The sequence below is a fragment of the Odocoileus virginianus genome, chromosome 12, assembly GCF_023699985.2.
Source record: "Odocoileus virginianus isolate 20LAN1187 ecotype Illinois chromosome 12, Ovbor_1.2, whole genome shotgun sequence".
Classification (NCBI taxonomy): Eukaryota; Metazoa; Chordata; class Mammalia; order Artiodactyla; family Cervidae; genus Odocoileus; species Odocoileus virginianus.
This window is the reverse complement of record NC_069685.1, coordinates 26,548,186-26,565,374: the sequence shown is the minus strand read 5'-3', so window position 1 is coordinate 26,565,374 and position 17,189 is coordinate 26,548,186.

Here is a 17,189-nt window from a genome sequence, read left to right as displayed (position 1 = left end):
CAAAACACTGGCTTAGGGTCAAGCTATTGGTGTAGATGGGCGTGTGCTAAGTCACTTCAGTTGTATTCCACTCTTTGTGACCCTTTGGACTAGCCTGCCAGGCTCCTCTGTTCATGGGATTCTCCAGGCATGAATCCTGGAATAGGTTGCCATTTCCTACTCCAGCAGATCTTCCCAGCCCAGGGATTGAACCCGTCCGTGTCTCTTGTGTTTCCTGCATTGCAGGCATTCTTTACCACTGAGCAGCTGGGGAAGCCGTAGATGGATGGGAAATTGGCTAAAGGCAGGAAAAATACATCAGTAGGAAGGAAACATCCTATATGAGGTGTTTTCTGGTTATGGAGAATGTAGTGCCCATTGACACAACTGGAAGGGAATATTTAATCCTATTTTGGAAACAGCTGGCTTTTTCATAAGTCTCTTCCTGTTTGGGCCAGATTGTCCATCAATTAAGCCAGGTAGAAGCTGCCTATGTACAGTCTCTGTGATGCCTAGTCAATATGCATAACTATAAAATTTCTGAAGATTTTTTGAGTTATATTGGCTTCTGCCTACCTTTAAATTACTCTAGGACCCCTAAGTATATGGCTCTTGAAAGAACTTCCTGATATCAAAGACAAGTACAATTCCCATCTTCCAGGCGAGGATATGAGACTTAGAGAGGTCCAGTATCTTGTCCAAGGTTAGATAGCTGATAAATGGCAGAGATAGTATTTGAAGTCAGCTCTACTGATGACTAAAACATATATCAGAATATAGCAACTTGCTCTCTTGCTTGGAGAATTTCATGACTCCTGCTTGTACAATTTTTATTTCAGCAGTTTCTTCTGCTATTCAAACTTTATGTGAAGCTATTCCCTCCAGCTTGTGTAATGGATAATAGCATCAAGGGTTGGCCAGTCTGTATTTAGGAAGTACATTTAGATGTCACTCATCCTTAAACTATTGCAGAATTTCCCTAAACATTCTCAGTCCTCAACTTTCTTTCCTTTATAGAAAATGGTCAGGAACAATTGTTAAAATGCATTAGATCACAATTTTGTGTAGTGGCTCACCATTGCAGATAATGATTGTTCTTGGCTTCTGCTCCCCTGAGACCATGAGACTCAGGTTTGAAATGTTTTAAACATGCATGTTTCACCATAGACAGAAGTTCTTAAGCTGAGGATTGAGCAGATAAGTTTCGTGTGTGTATATATATATTTTTAATTATAAAGGATCACATGCATACGATAATCTTCCCCCTACAAGCTCCCCATCCTCCCAAAAGATCACCCAGCCCCACAGAGCATATATATGAAAATCAAAAGTTCACATTTCATCATAAAAACCATTTTCAGGCCTCAGGAACAAGTTTCATTCCTTTCAGGACTAGTTGCATAATGCTGGATAATGGCTCTCATAAGAAAATGCTTTGTGGGTGAACCTGACTCATATCCAAGGTTGCCACACACTGATTACAGAATGAGGACCAAACTCATTGAGCTGACAGTTACAGTTCTTCATCATCTTACTCTTTAACTATGTCTTTTTCTGGGTCTGTTGTTCCAGGCATAGACATTTTCAAGATCCCAGTGTCTTTTCTCATATTGTTCTCTGTCTGCTATGTCCTAACCTCCATTCTCCACCTATTATTATTATTATTATTATCCTTCATGTACTCATTTCAAATGCAATTCCTTTATGTGTCATCTTATCTGTTTTCTACTTTTATTTTTGGTAATTTTCCTTGATCCTTCCCAAGCATTGATTTTTGTGCTGCTCAGAATTATTCAATGACATTGCACACTCTGCTCATTTAACTCACCAGACTGAAACAGCAGACCTTCAGAAGGGAAGAGGGAAAGAGCAAGAGATGATAAGTAGAAATCTGTTGTTTCTGCAATTGGAATTGGTCCAGCTGGTGCTTCTTTTGATGTTGGTCCGGTGACGCTTTTAAAGCAAAACTTAATTGTACTCAGTTTTCATGTTACTTGCTGACTTCAGAACCTCACTCCCCCAGAAAGATTCTGGTGGTGGTGGTTTAGTTGCTAAGTCGTGTGCAACACTTGCGACCCCATTTGTAGCCCACCAGGCTCCTCTGTCCTTGGAAATTTTCCAGGCAAGAATATTGGAATGAGTTGCCATTTCCTCCTCCAGGAGATCTTCCTGACCCAGGGATCGAGCCCTTATCTCCTGTGGCTCCTGCTTTGCAGGTGGATTCTTTACCACTAGTGCCACCTGGGAAGCCTCAGTAGGATTCTGAAGTAAAGTGAAGTGAAGTGGCTCAGTTGTGTCCAACTCTTTGCAACCCCATGGACTGTGGCCCACCTGGCTCCTCAGTCCATGGGATTTTCCAGGCATGAATCCTGGACTGGGTTGCCATTTCCTTCTCCAGGGGATCTTCCTAACCCAGGGATCGAACCCAAAGTGTCTGCATTGTAGGCAGACGCTTTACCATCTGAGCCACCAGGGGAGCCCTAGGGTAGGATTCTAGTCTCCCTTAATTAGTTGTTCGCATGTGTCAGTGTAACCTTATCTCACCCATATATGATTGCTTGCACACAATATATCCCCTTCAGGGATCATTCTGTCATTTTTGAGGTTGCACTCAAGTACTGTATTTCAGACTCTTTTGTTGATTATGAGAGCTACTCCGTTTCTTCTATGGGATTCTTGCCCATAGTAGTAGATATAATAGTCATCAGAATTAAATTCACTTATTCCCATCCATTTTAGTTTGCTAATTCCTAGAATGTCGATGTTTATTCTTACCATCTCCTGCTTCACCATGTCTGATTTTCCTTGATTCATGGATATAACATTCCAGGTTCCTATACAATACTGTTCTTTGCAGCATCAGACACATCCACAACTGAGTGTCGTGTCCGCTTTGGCCCAACCGCCTCATTCATTCTGGGGCTATTGGTATTTTTCCTCCATGCTTCCCCAGTAGCATATTGGATACCTTCAGACCTGGGGGACTCATCTCTTGGTGTCATATCTTTTTGGCCTTTTATACAGTTCATGAGGTTCTCACGGCAGGTATACTGGTGGTTTGCCATTCCCTCCTTCAGTAGATCATGTTTTGTCAGAGTTCTCTGCTATAACCTGGCTGTCTTGGGTAGCTCTTCCCTGAATGGCTCATCGCTTCATTGAGTTACACGAGCCCCTTTGCCATGACAAGGTAGTGATCCTTGAAGGGGTTACATTGTGTGCAAATAGTCAAATATGGGTAAAATAAGGTTACACTGACACATGCAAACAGCTAATTAAGGAGACTAGAATCTAACTGAGGCTTCCCAGGGGGCACTAGTGGCAAAGAATCCACCAGATGACTCGTTGGAAAAGTCCCTGATGCTGGGAAGGACTGGGGGCAGAAGGAGAAGAGGGTGTCAGAGGATGAGATGGCTGGACAGAATCACTGATATAATGAACATGAACTTGGGCAAACTCTGGGAGATGGTGAGGGACAGGGAGGCCTGGAATGCTGCAGTCTATGGGGTTGCAAAGAGTTGGACGCAACGGTATGACTAAACAACAACAACAACATAGTATACTGGGGTTTCCCAGGTGGCGCTGGTGGTAAAGAATCTTGTCTGCAATGCAGGAGCCACAGGAGACATGGGTTCAATCCCTGGTTTAGGTGATAAACCATATAATTATGGATTCACTTACTTACTCTTTTAAAGCTTCAGCTTTTTCACCTATAAAATGTGAAAAATGATGACATCTACCCAAAGACTTGTTTCTAAAGCATGAAGAAAATAACTTTTCATGTAGTAAACTTTCAGGAAGCATTGGCTATGCTTCTTTATTGTTTCTTTTCACATGAAGTCTATGTCTAAGTCATACAGTTTAGAATTCTTTCATCAATATTCAGGGTGTGGTTTGCTCCTACAATTCCTCTCCCTTACAGTATTTACTTTCAACTTTCAGGAAATTGTGATATACAAATTTTGTTAGAATAAGATATTTGATCACCACATGTCAAAATTTGTCTTATATTTACAAACATGCATACATATATATATATATATAGAAATACATGTACATGTGTCTAATCTATCGATATATAAACACATACAACAAAATGTATGGACTTCCCCAGTGGCTCAACAGTAAAGAATCCCCCTGCGGTACAGGTGATGTGCATTCAATTCCTGGGTCAGGAAGGTCCCCTGGAGAAATAAATGACAACCCACTCTAGTATTTTTGCTTGAGAAATCCCAAGGATGGAGGAGCCTGGCAGGCTATAATCAATGGAATTGCAGATGAGTTGGACACAACTTAGTGACTAAACAACAAAATGTGTAAGGTCTTAATGTGAATGCCCCATACACCCTCACATAGTCTGCCCTCATGCACTAAGGAACCTGTGCAACTTGACATAGTGGTCTGCAATTTTCTAACAATCTGAAGAACAGGAATAATAAGATATCATCAATACTTTTTGCCTGTATGAGCTCAAGTTTTGACATTTTTAAGAACTAAAGACACTGAAGAAGTCATAAGTCAAAATTACTTACACCTAATGAAATACTAACTTGTTTTTGGTTTAATAGGATTGGGACTGAAAAGCACATTTTAGGAATGCCCTGTAAATAATTCAAGACAGAGGAAAAGGGCAATGATTAATTAGACCACAAGTTCATTAACATAAAACTTCATATGAAAGTTATAGATTTCTAAGCTACTTACTAGACCTCAGTAAGTGGTTGAGAATCTGAGCTGTAAGAAACGAAACTCACTTAAATAAATAACCACCAAGATCAGAACAAACGGTCTTTGCTGTATAAACCTTGCTCTGTATGCCTTCAGAGTTGAAGCAGAAGCCATCTAAAATGCAGTCTCATTCCTAAGCCTCAGAGAAGCATGTCATTACTCTTTCCACTTTGAGAGAGGAGCCTGTCAATCAAGCAAGCTTATTTTGCAGGTCCTGGAGGGGAGGATAGCACATTAAGTTTTACTCTCTCTTATTCTTGGTAACACTTTATCTCAAGTGCCCATTAACGAGCACAGTCTATAATTCAGGCTGAATTATGATGAAAGCACTCTCCTGGGAGTGCAAAGCATCTGCATCCACCAGCCGCTGCCATTAGTTTACAAGAATGAGTGTCTCCGATCACACCCAGCAAGGTGAAGTGCCCCGGTTCAGGAACTACACAGAGTCTACCCCATTGAAGCTTCAGAAGAGGTTCCTTTGTTCTCTGTTTCTCTCACCTCACCTGTGCTACCTTAAGAAGCCACTGGGCTTCATTTCTTCTTTTTATGACATACGTGACACTTTATCCTGGGATTCAGATCTTAATTCTTCAGTTCCTTTTTTTATGTCATGATAAAAATTCTGGGGAATATATAGTGTCAGCTGCCTTTCAGATTCATCATTTCAATATTTTCATCTGCAACAACTGTTTAATTAGAAGAGGCTCCTTTTGGTAGGCTCCTTTTGTACAACTTTAATGAAACTGAAGAGCATGAAATGTGGTTTCCCTGCGTTTAAATGAAGCTACTTTTATAGAAATAAGATGAGAAATGGAGAAATTGTTGAAGTCACAGTGCATGAAATTAAGGGAGCCCAAACTGTATTGGCAGTAGTGTGTTTTTTTTTTTTTTCTCTTAAGTTGATGTTTTGAGGACCAAGGTTGTGGTTGCTAACAAACAGGGCTGTTGCTGTTTTTTCTCTCTCTTTTTTTTTTTCAAGTTCATAGATTTCTGACAGACATGCCCTTAAGGATTCAATTTGTTGTTGTTTAGGAAAATGTTATGAAGCAAACTATGTGCAATAGAGGACTATTTTCACATAACACAAAAGCAAATTAGTGATGGCATCTAGTTATGAGATAAAACCTGAAATTGTGCTGGATTTCATGTAAAGCAGGATTCAATGTGCATACCTGAAACGGAATAATTACAGAAGATTTCAAGCAACTTGTGTTATAATCATATGCCATGTACATAAGGCCCTACCACACCACTAAGGTGTTAGTTATGTGGGTATTCTAGTCATTATCAAATTTTCTATCATGTTGTTCTGTATTTTTAAATACAAAGGGAAGAGATGAAGCTACACTCCTCTCATACATTAATCAATATAAAAACCATGTTGGAAATTCAAATTCAGGGGTCTGCATGCCCTTGCAATTTAGACTAACTTGATAATAGGCATTTTTGGGGGGTGGATGCAGGTCTTGGAACTGGTTTTAATTGCTAGTTTGAAATTATGAAAATACTGAGTATGATTTTCCTGCTGACCTAGAATAGATGATTAGCACTCTCAGATGAGAACAAAGAGGCATTAACCCCCAAGGATAAAGAGAGAACCTCTAAGAGCCATCAACAATTGGGGCATGAAACTTCCATCAAAGATTATTAACTCACAAACCTATGGTTCCAGGGGAGGAGAATGATGGGGGGAAGGGATACTTAGGGAACTTAGGAGGGACATGTACACACAGCTATATTTACAATGGATAACCAACAAGGACCTACTGTTTAGCACATGGAAGTCTGTTCAGTGTTATGTGGCAGCCCAGATGGAAGGAGGGTTTGGGGGAGAATGGATACATGTATGTGCATGGCTGATTCCCTTCGCTGTCCACAGCATTGTTAATTAGCTATACACCAATGCAGAATTAAAAGTTTAAAAAGAGAAAAAAAAAAAAAGATTATTAGCTCTTGAAGCCCAGCCTTCACTCCAGCAGACTGTAGAAAAGAGAACTGAGGAGAAGAGAAAAGAGAAGCCTCATGGGCTTGTATTTCAGTCCTGCAGAATTCCCCTCCTCTCTACTTGGGATAGCTGAGGGTTTGTCAGCTTCTACCCTATCCATCTTGTGATATGGGGGAGTCAGGAGCTAAGGGGTTTGGGAGATAAGACCAGACCTAGCTTCCCGTTTCAGAAAACTGAACAGTAGAGAGATTTCTTAAGGTCTCCTGATAAATCTGAAAGACCACCCCTGCAGTCAGCACTTGGACTTCTGGCTTTCATAGCCCAGAGATGTCCTGTTGAGTTAGCTGGAGAGGTATTGACAAGCAGTCAGGAGGAGGCTACCGTCATGGAGTTTATCTTAGAGAACGTTGCATCTGCCTTCTATCGCTCCTCTCACCTACTCCAACCCCAAAGAAGTAAGGCCTTGAGAAGGGACAAGGATGCATCCGTGTCCCTCCCCTTCCACTCCAAGATGCTGAGAGTGAAAGTACTGACCTCACCCTGTCTTCCACACCTGAGCTTTTGAAGCTGCAGACCTGGCCATGGCCGAGGGAGCGCTGAGGCAGAAATCAGATTTAAATGGAATATGAGAGCAATTTTAAACTGGAGAGTGTTCTAATCATTGAGAGTAAACTGAAATGCAAGAGACTTGCTAAAGTGTTGAGCAAAAAACAAGGCTGAAAGCAGTGATTGAGGGGAAAAATATAGTAGTTTATATTCAAAAAGTCAGTTCAATTAATTTCTATTTGTTTCCTTTGATGATTTTTGATCTCTTTTTGTATCAATAATTTTCTTTTGAGTTTAGAATGCCACCACTAAGGTAATTCCTCTTTAAATAACGAAAATAAACACAAATGCTGAAATTTTTTTCACAAACAAAAACCTCCAGTGTTTCCTACATTTAGTACCACATTAAAAGCTCCCCAAGAGAAGACTATTCCAGTAAAAGAGCAATAAAAAGAACTAAAACAAACTCTCTACGAAACCTACAGCATTGTTTTGCCTTCTCCATTTTTATCAATCATTTTGAACAGCACAAACCCAAGTAAATAGTGTTATAATGAGTTATCTTTTTTAGAATGATTAATTTTCTGTTTTTATATCTGAGTAATAAACTCCTTATCTGGTTGGGTATTTCAGGAAGCAGCCTCTGTGGCAGAGATTTGTGTGTGGAGGTTTAGTAGAGAGAGCTGTCTGGATCAACAGTGAGGGCGTGAAGGAATCAGGAAGAAGTGCAAGAAGTCAAACCAGGATGCAGTCATAAGAAGGGGTTGTCTTGGATTGGGGCCTGAGGGCATTTAACACTCTCTGCCTAGACCAGCCTTGGATGTAGGATGTCCTTAGGAAGGGCATGTGAACCGACTCAACCAAGGGCCCCACCTGCCAATACTCCCAGCAGTGGTGCTCTGGTAAATCAGCTCTCTGGACACAAAACAAAGCAAAACAGAACAAAACCAAAAACCACCACAAAACCCTTATTTTTTTGTTTGCTGATTTCCATAGTGTAAGTAGTCCCATCAAGACTAATTTCAACCTACTGTTATGAAGCCAGGGAAGGAGAATTGGGAAGAGGCATTCACAGCTGGCCCTAGCTCATCTTCAGTTTCGTCCTTGGGGAGGGATCTTGGTAGTGCACCCACGACATCCAGCATACTAACTTCTTTTCTTGTAAAGAAATACTTCTAAAACTTCAAAAATTTTCAGCCGCATTGGGCACACCACAATAAATAGTTGCAGGTTTCAATTCAGTGAAATTAAATCATCCGGAGTGAGAAAGTCATTTATATTCCATGATATCCCAACAGCCTATTCTTATTTGGCAGTCTCAGGCTCTGAACCAACAGCAACATCTGCTGGCAATTTATTCTCTATTATCTTCTGCCTACTACTTAACCTACTGGATCAAACAATTCTATGTTCGCTGTTCCCTATCCACCTGTAACTTGGAGTGTTCACTTGTAAAAATTTAAACGTAGCTTTAGAAAATTTTTCATACCCTGATTAGAGTATCTGTTATAAAATTTTCAAATATGTAATTGTTATTTTCCCCAATCCACTGCTCTTTTGTACAATTTATAATCTATTTCCCTATGATTTCAGCCTGATTGACTTTCTGAAGGCTTAGGAAGGGCAAATATAAAAGAACTGTTGACAATAACATGGAGAAGTGCTGAATGGTCATGCAGGTTGTGGATGTTTCGTTTTTCTGGAACCCACTGACTGTTGACCTCAGGGCTCATTTTCTTTTCTCACACATACTTCAGAGATTGGCCTGTCTCCTCTCTGAGACCCTCTCTTCTCTGTTCACTGTGGAAATGAACATAGTAACACAACTTTCTCTCATTCTTATCTCTAACAAAAGATTGTGAGTTTGCAATGTAGGGAATGAATACTCAATATGCATTGTTTTATTGGATTGTTGGATTATTGGATTATTCATTGGATTATTCTAACAAGTAAAGGAACAAGTAGCAAGAAATTTTCTAACAAGAAAATAAGGCAGACAGGGCCTGTGAAATAAAACCCAAAAGGAATTTTCAAAACAGTAGGGTATTTTCACTCTTTGTAATAATAGTTATGTCTAGTCTTCATTGAGGTGTAAAATAGGTCCCAGTTTGATTTTTCACTCATTTAATTTCTTAGTTTATTTCCTATGAATTGGTGGTTTTCTTTGTTTCTGGGGATGGCTTCCAGAGTTGTCTAACCTTGGACAAGAAAGCCCCATAGTCCCTACAAAGGGCCAGAAATGTGGATAGTATATTATCTATGGCAAAGGCTAAGCTGTTATGACAAAGGGAACAAGAAATAAAATGGCTTGACTAAGATAAAGTTAGTTCTTAGGTAACACTTCAGTCAGTTCAGCCCTGAGTGACAAGGGATCATGACGGACAGAGTTGTTGAGGAAGCCAATTCTTCTGTCTTGTTCTGCCATGTTCACCATCCTCTAGATCGAAGTACTAACTGACCAGGCCCAAGAGGGATCTGGAATGCTAATATGGCTGTGTTACAGTTCATGGGAAGGGGAAAAGTCCAGAGCAAGAGCTTTCTTTTTAACAAAGAGACAGTGAACTTTTAATATGTAAGTGTTACTTCTCTTCACATTCCACTGGGTTCTGGAAAATGTAATTTTTAACTAGATGGCCGTGAAATTATGTCAGGGCAGATTTTGGGGGATGGTTAGCAGGCTGCCACTCTGGTCCCCTAAATATCCATGTTCATGTTTCTTATCATCTTCTTGTGTCCCAAGGGAGACAGTGCAAAGTCTCATCCATTTCTGCATCAGATCAAAGTTTTGGAACTCTGGGAGATGATGAATAGTCCTCTTCAATAGGCCCAGATGAAGTTTCTGTGGTCTGATGACTATAAACCAATAGGCAGATTATCAGCCTAAAATATGATAACTACAATTCAAAACTCTCATTCGTATAATAGAAGAATTGGAAATACAGCAGTCTTTAGTTATTGCAAAGACCTCCTGCCCTAGCATTGGAGTATGGTTTGTAAGTAGCCACTTCACGGACCCCAGCTGTATCATTTGTAATAGTCTCTTGTGTGGTTTTATCTGTCTGAAGTGGGTGTTGAAAAGTAAAGATTTTGCAGTCTGCTCTGGCTGAAGCAGGCCTGGGACCTAGAGTGTTGCTAGACTTGTGATTTCTTTGGCAATACAATTTCCTAAAAGTATGTAGGTTTTCAATCTATTAACACTTGTTTCCATTCATTCCTATTGGCAGGTAAACTTTAATAAGGGGTTTTTCCTGGACATAGTACCTTTTGCCTGCTGATTCTCTTTTACTGCTGGCATCATTGCCCAGTCCCCACCCCCAGCCCGCCCCAGTTCTTCACTTAGGCTTGGCTTGTCTGTACTGGAGGCATCTCTTGCCGACATCTTCACAGGAGATGTTTGAGAGAGGCTCCAGGTAATAGACTTGTGTTCTGCTATTTTCGGTGTAGACCCAATCCAGTTTGTGTTTCCAATCCTGTGACTCTACAGATGTCTGGACTCTCCGGTGATTTAGATTTCAGACTATAGGAAGAGTATCTCCCTTAGTGGATTTGTAGTTTTGCACATGTCTGCTTTCAAACTGACAAGCCCTTGCCTTAATGTGTCTCTTTCTTAGGTATCTTATTGAAAGTGGCAAGGAGCAACTCACTTCTAAATTTCTGGGTATTTCCCCGGCACTTCCTCCAGAGCTATGAGCTCCCTGGGTGTGCTTTCTGAGCTGACACTGGTGAGAGCTTTGCTGAAAGCATAACAAGGGATACAGAAGATCAGAAGGCAATGTCTAGTTTTCCTCTGCCCATTAGATAATTTCTAAGCCAGTTTAGAAATGTATCAATATTTTAGATTTTGTTACTTGGTATACTGCTTCCGGGTGCTAATTTCTGTATTACTCAAGTTCAGTTCAGTCAGTCAGTTCAGTCGCACAGTCATGTCCGACTCTTTGTGACCCCATGAACTGCAGCACGCCAGGCCTCCCTGTCCATCACCAATGCCCGGAGTTTACTCAAACTCATGTTCATCAGTGATGCCATCCAGCCATCTCATCCTCTGTCATCCCCTTCTCTTCCTGCCCCCAATCCCTCCCAACATCAGGGTCTTTTCCAATGAGTCAACTCTTCACATGAGGTAGCTAAAGTACAACACTCAAGCTAAGTCAAGGTAAAGGTTATGTTGTTGTAACAAAGAGATCCCCAAATACAACTTATGTAAGAAGTTTTAGTTTGGCTAATCCAGGGTCCTTAGGGTGGTAGTTCGCTACTCAAGATGACGATACACTTAGATTTATTCCATTATGTCATTCCACTAACTTCCACAAATGCCTGTTTTTCTGGACGAGAAGGAGAGTGGATTTGAGGGAACCAACTAGTAGTTTGCCAAAAACATTAAGAAGTAGGCCCAAAATGTTTCAGGTAAGATTAATTAATATTTTAGCAATCACTACATGATGCTGTCAATCTCATTGTCTTCTTGTTTCACAAATGATGAGAATCTTAAGCCATTTTCCCTAATTGTCTTTTTGACTAGAATCATGAAATCATCTGGGGCTTCCTAGGTGGTGCTAGTGGTAAAGAACCTACCTGCCAGTGCAGGAGATGTAAGAGACATGGGTTCAATCCCTGGGTTGGGAAGATCCTCTGGAGGAGAGCATGGCATTCCACTCTAGTGTTCTTGCCTGGAGAATTCGCCTGAACAGAGGAGCCTGGTGGACTACAGTCCATAGGGTCACAAAGAGTCAGACACGATTAAAGTGATAGCACAACATGCGAAATCATGCGACTGCATGAAATCATCTAGTCAGTTCCTGTAGGGGCACTTGTGGGGTGTTTGGGTAATTGAACTGTCTGGGGACTGTTACTACCACTTAATGCCCAAGAAGCCTGAATTATGATCGAGGGATATGACCTCAAAATACACCACTGTCCCACTCAAAATGCATGAGAAACCAAATCTCCTAATTCACAGCCCTCATTTTCAGGTCATTAGTGTCAGAGCTAAGACAAGAATATAGATTTTCTGACTATCTATTACACTAACTTTCTAAAATCCAATCCTTGAAGAATAGTCTTAAAGGAAATTACACTTAAAAAAAAAAGTTTAAAATTTTTTTACTGTGCTCCTGGCTCCCACCTGTTCTATAGCAGCAGCACCTTACCTGCTTAATTCTGTCTTTTCCTACCACATTTGAAAAGCAAAAAATCTGTTAAAAATAGAATGACAGTTGTAGGGGAAGGAAATAAAACTCTAAATACAGTATCTCTATATGCATGTATAAATAGGCATATAAACAGACAAATATAGACTATGACTATAAAGCAGGAAGACTTTATTTTGGTATGAGTTTTGTGGCATCAATCTCATTGCTTTATATTCAGGCTTATGTATGTTTAAGGTACTGTGCTTTCCCGATTAAAATAAAGCAGATTGGGTAGTGAAGGGTGGGGGCATTGGGGTGGGAGCGATCAAGCCCATGGACACAGGGCAGAAGCCTGAGGCTTGGAGTCTGAGACCAAGGATCCAAGGAGAGGAGGCAAGGGAGAGACCCCCAAGTCAGGAAGAGCTCAGGGACCAGGGCAGAAGCAAGCCAGCAGCAGGCTCACACACAGGCAAGTGGGCAGGAAAACAAGCCGTGAGGCACCAGAGCAAGGCGGGCTCAGCGCTGGGCCATTACTGCAAACCACAGGGCAGCAACAACAAAATAAAGTAGGAACAAATATATAACTACCATAACAGGATTCCCGGGGAAAGCTACTGTGTCGCCTGAAAGGGAGAATGAAATAAGGAGTGGTAAATATGCTGTCTTGACCGGAGGCACAGAAGTTGGAAGAGCAAATTGTGACATATTGATCTTAGCCTGTGAGTATGCAAAAGGGCATATTGTGACCGCAGGTTGAACCATGCTACAGAGGAGGGACAGTGTGACCCTTGGGCGGCATATCTTTTTATCTTTTTGTCTTTTCCTTTCATGTATTGTTTAAGCAGTGAAAAAAAATTCTGATAAAAATAGAGATGACAGGTTTTGGAGAAGGAAATATGAAACTAAATACATTATGTAAATATGCAAAAGTAGGACTAAAAATACAGAAATCTGGACGAAGATACAGTAAGAAGATGATGCCACTGACAGTAGTGTTGGTGTCAGGAGTGGGTACAAAGATGTGTCCTTTTCTGTGGGTCCCTGAACTGTTTATTTTAACTTGCTGGGAGGATTGAGCCTGTGTGAACGTGCTCGTTCTTTTTAGAGTCAAGACTGTCAGATCCTTTGAGTTCCTTATAGTGTTCTGATTTCACATGGTTTCATATATAGCTGGGAAAAAAGTAGCTTTTAATTTGCCTCCTTAAACTAACATTGTAAAGCAACTATACTACAATAAAAATTAAAATACAAACACAAAAATAAGACCCTGTCCCGTCTTTACTGTTGCACGGTTGCAGCTAACTGGCATTTTCCAATCTGGTACTAGGGAAAATCGCCTTTATGGACTTTCTTTCTTTTACCTGCTCTTTTTATAAGAACCCGAGCACAACTTGTTTTCTGTCTTTTCTCTGTGAATGACACCCTCTCATTACCAGGCACGTAGAATTTTACTTTCTTTTTTTGGTTTTGTTTTTTGATGATAGCTTCAGTTTAACCGCTTTCTTGGTGGGCGTGTTTGAAAGATGAGTTGGCTGGCTACTCACCAGCCCACATAGCACATTTCTCTTGGTCTGTGTGGTCTATTCTGGAGTTCAAGACTTCAGGACGGGAGGAAGTGGGAAATCAGTAAGGTGAGATTATTGCTCCTTCCTTCCGTTGCAGAATGGCTTGTTACCATGGATTGCAGAGCCACGGCTGGCTCATGACAGCCAGGGCGGGCAACAGCTTGTCACTGAAGTCACGTCCATCGATTCTCAAGTCTTGTGTGTCACAGTTGCTTAGGTCTGCCAAGCATCTCTTTGCCTTCCTCTGGCTGGATTCCAGACTGCCCCGTCCCCTGTGATCAATCCAGCTGCTGAGAGAGAATAAAGGGAGAGAATCTGGGAAAGTTAGAGCTTTAAGGGAAGTTAAGGATCATCTGCTTCACCTCTTCTTCTGTCCACTGGTAAAAGGAATCCCATGAAACACTAGCTGAGGATACTATTAATTATAAGGGCAGGGTGAGTCCTGGAAGCCAGGTCTCCTTCTGGCCTGTTTCTGATAGACTCTGTATATTTCCTTAGCATAGGCAGGAGTCTACATGATGTATCCAAGTATTTCTTTAAATAGACTTATCAGGGTGCCTTCTTCTTTAGAATTCTATATAATAGCACTGTCACTAACAGTAATTTTTGCCACTACACAGTTAGCAAATGGAAAAAGGAAAAATTCCTATCCCCTCCTTTTCTATTGCTTTCTTGTTTTGTGACTTTTCTCCAATTAGACCTGAATGTATAAAGAGGAAGAATGTTTGCCTCTTTTTTTGCCCTATGTATTTTTTGCTTCTGGGTGTAAAAAAAAAAATTGTAACCTTGTTCCAGTTTCCTAAGAAGACTGGATTCCTCTGCCATGGGAAATCTCTGTCTCTTCCCTTCCTATCAGTACGCTCTTGGATTTAACCTTAAGGTGCAAAATGTTGTTTGACTGCCTCAACTAACATCTCGAGCAGCTCCCGCCATTGTAACCAGAGCCATGAACAGCACCCCTCACATATGGCTCTGTCCCCCTCTCTCTGCCACAGTGTCTCACCTAAAGCATTTTCAAGTATGTTTCCTCTTGGGTGCTTGGGACTGTGACTGCCATATGGTGTCAAGAGCAACATCTGCATCGATACGTTATGGATAATAAGTACCCGAGAGAGCATTTGTTAGAGATTTGTGGGAACCCCAGAGGTCTGGGTATGCAGTCATAGTGTGTTATTCTCTCAATTTGTTCGTTTATTTGTGCTTTTTTCATTGAGCAGATACGTAGCGAGTTCTACTGTGGGCAGCGTGCTAGGCTTACTGCACTAAATCAGATACAACCCCCACTCTCCAGGAGCTTAGTGTCTAGTTGGGGAGATGGATAAAAATGTGAATGATTATATAACCCAGTGTGATCATCACTCTGAAAAAGGCCAATTGAAAGAATCAGAGAGGAAGCACAAGGACATTGCATTTCATTTGATCTGTGAGTGCAGAGAGATCTTCCTGGCATGGTGATGCTTGAATGAGTGTTTAAGGATGGGTAGGAACAGGCTATCGTTGAGCACACTCCAGGAAATGGTGAAGGACAGGGAAGCCTGGCATGCTGCCGTCCATGCAGTCACAAAGAATCACACACGACTGAGCAACTGAACAACAATAAGGCACAGGCCAGGTAGTCAGGGAGGGACAGAACCCCAGGCAGAGGAGAGGGCAGTGCAGTGGGCACAGAGGAATGGGAGATGCATTCTCGGGAAATTGCAGTATCTGGTGTGGCCAGTGGGGGACTGCACAGGAGAGGAGACTAGAAAAAAACAATGGAGGTTCAGATGACAGCCAGTCTTCTCAGCCAAGTCTGAGCTTTGTACTTTACTGTGTAATGGAAAATATTGAAACATAATATAATCAGATTTATGGATTGGAAAACTGACCTGGGCAATAAGGTAGGCTTGCAGGTTGTGAGACTAAAGGCAAAGTGATGAGTTAAGAATCAACTCTAGTAGTTTACACAGAAAAGTGGGTGCCTTGAAACAAGGCTGTAGTAGTTGGGGATGGATGAGGGCTCCAAGCTGTTGTAGTGTTTGAATTGGTAGGACTTGGTAACTGACCAGATGTAGAAGAGAAAGGAGACAAGAATGTCATTCGGCAATTGAATTGATACCATTTACTGTGACAGACATTTACTGTGGCAGAAATTTACTGTAACAAGGGGCTTTCTTGATAGCTCAGTTGGTAAAGAATCCTCCTGTAACGTGGGAGACCCTGGTTCCATTCCTGGGTCGGGAAGATCTGCTGGAGAAGGGATAGGCTACCCACTCCAGTATTCTTGGGCTTTCCTTGTGGCTCAGCTGGTAAAGAATCCGCCTGCAATGTGGGAGACCTGGGTTCGATCCCTGGGTTGGGAAGATCCCCTGGAGAAGGGAAAGGCTACCCACTCCAGTATTCTGGTCTGGAGAATTCCATGGATTGTATAGTCCATGGGGTCGCAAAGAGTCAGACATGACTGAGCAACTTTCACTTTCACTGTAACAGAAAGTGAAAGGGCAGGTTGTTGGATGGGGGTGATATTGGGGTTGGGGAACATAATATGAAATTTCTGTGGTACATGTAAGAGAATCTGCCTGGGAGGTAATGAGCACTTCATAAGCTTACAGCTCAGCAGAGATATTAGACCAGAGATAGAGACTTGTTGGTCACTGGCAAGTTTTTGGTGGGTGAAACTTTACACATGGATAGGGAAACCAGGAAGGCAAGCTAAGTGAAACAGTGGAAATGAATCAGGCTTCCTGAATTCAAATCCCAGCTCTGCCATTTTGGGGCTGTGTAATTATGGGCATGTTACCTCGCCTTTCCAAACCTTGGTTGCCGTCTCTGTAAAATGGGAATAATCCTTTTGACCATCTTAAGTATCACGTGAAGTCCTTAGTCGAGTGCCTGGACGCTGTAAATGCCACTTGATATTGGCTACTGTTATTGCTATTATTAAATTAAGAATCTAAGGTGGGAGCTGAAAAGAGGATTGCAGATGAGGGCTATCTAACATTTCACAGAGAAACAGTGAGGAATTGCAGGAGTGCTGGGGTAAAACCTGAGCAAGTTAGACGTGGAGAAGGGAAATACATTTCAGAATGAGTGGCCAACAGTGTCAACCAGTACTGTGAGCTTAAGAAACAGTAGATTCAGCAAACAGTGTGATACTTTTTAAGGACAAGCACATTAGAGGGCAGAAACCCTATGGGATTGAAAAGTAAATGGAGGATGAGATGATAGAGACTGGAGTATAGAATACTGTTTTAATAAGTTTGGCTATATAAAATAAAGGAATCTCAGTGTCTAGAGCAGGTGTTGAAGAGAGAGGGCTTT